Raw genomic sequence first — 1,166 nt, 5'->3', positions numbered from 1 at the left:
GTAGTCAGCAATTTCCATTTCTTTTTCCCTCTCAATGAAAAATTGCACTTTCCCCAAAGAGGTGTATTTGGCGCAATACGTTCTTGTTGAGCCCATCTCTTCATGGCCTCCCGCTCTGGCCTCTGCTCGTGTTCAATGGGCTTTGACATTACTGGCTCAGGAACATTGGGTTCCCTCCATGGAACTGGTTGCTCGCTGAAGTCTTGGAGTAGAAAGGGGTTTGGAGCTTGGGTGGGGACTGGCGCTTATTCACAGCAGGGGGAACAGGCTCCCGCTGGAGAGAAGTGCAAGATGAAGTTCCGTAAGGTGCAGGCCTAGGAGCAGCAGACTGAGGGACACTAGGCTGCGTATGGTCGGTCCAACCCAGTTGGGTTGGTTAGTCATAGTTGGCTGAGATGGTTTGGCAGGACCTGGCAAAGAGGCAGGAGCTGGCTGGGATGAACTCACTGCAGGAGGTTGAGCTGAGTTAGTAGAAGCAGGCTGGGCACAATCAGCCACAGCAGGCCGATGTGAGGCCAGAGACTGTGGCCTCCGCGGAGCAGGTCGAGATTGAGGCATGTCCCAGGCAGAAAACGGCAGAGGTATCAACTTGACCTTCCCAGGAGGCGGCAGCTCCTACTGGGGTGGAGATGGACACTGTTTTTCAGCACTGCTGTCTGGTTTCTGGGCTTCGACTTTGAGTTTTCTCAGGACTCTTACCCTCAGGTGGGGTATACCTCCATGGCTGGATAGCTGGGGGTGTTTAGGGTTGCTTGAATTTCCCAAGACCCGACAGGAAGAGAGCCCAGTTTTCTTATCATTCTTCTCCCCCAGTGCATGAAAAACCTTCACAGACGCCAGCCTGCACATGCCTAGGGAGGTTCGAGGCTTTTTAAAGCTCTCTTGGATAAGCTCAGTTTGCTGCTTCCTTCGCTTCGTCTGGGGAATTGTTGGCTTCTCTTCTGCCTTGACTTTGTTCCCTGACTGCTTTTTCTCATCAGCCTTCTTCCTTCGTTTGGTCCTTGAGGTGCTTTCCTGCCCGTGGCTCTGAGTATTGCTGATCTTTCTGGATGCAGCTTTCTGAGGTTTGCCTTTGGAATGCTTGGCCGTGGTCACAGGAGCGCTGTCCCTGACTGCAGTATGGCATAGAAGCACTTCTCCCCCTAGCAGGCACTCTGGATTCTTTG

General features: G+C 52.9%; 1 pseudogene; it reads right to left on the bottom strand.

The window, feature by feature from the left end:
* Nucleotides 1–3: 3 nt before the first annotated feature.
* Nucleotides 4–1,158, bottom strand: LOC113617266 (uncharacterized protein C2orf78-like; annotated as a pseudogene).
* Nucleotides 1,159–1,166: the final 8 nt, after the last annotated feature.

Source organism: Aethalodelphis obliquidens, unplaced genomic scaffold (genome assembly GCF_003676395.1).
Source record: "Aethalodelphis obliquidens isolate GAN/ISIS:26980383/991018 unplaced genomic scaffold, ASM367639v1 scaffold4803, whole genome shotgun sequence".
Lineage (NCBI taxonomy): Eukaryota > Metazoa > Chordata > Mammalia > Artiodactyla > Delphinidae > Aethalodelphis > Aethalodelphis obliquidens.
This window is presented reverse-complemented; position numbering and strand designations above follow the sequence as displayed.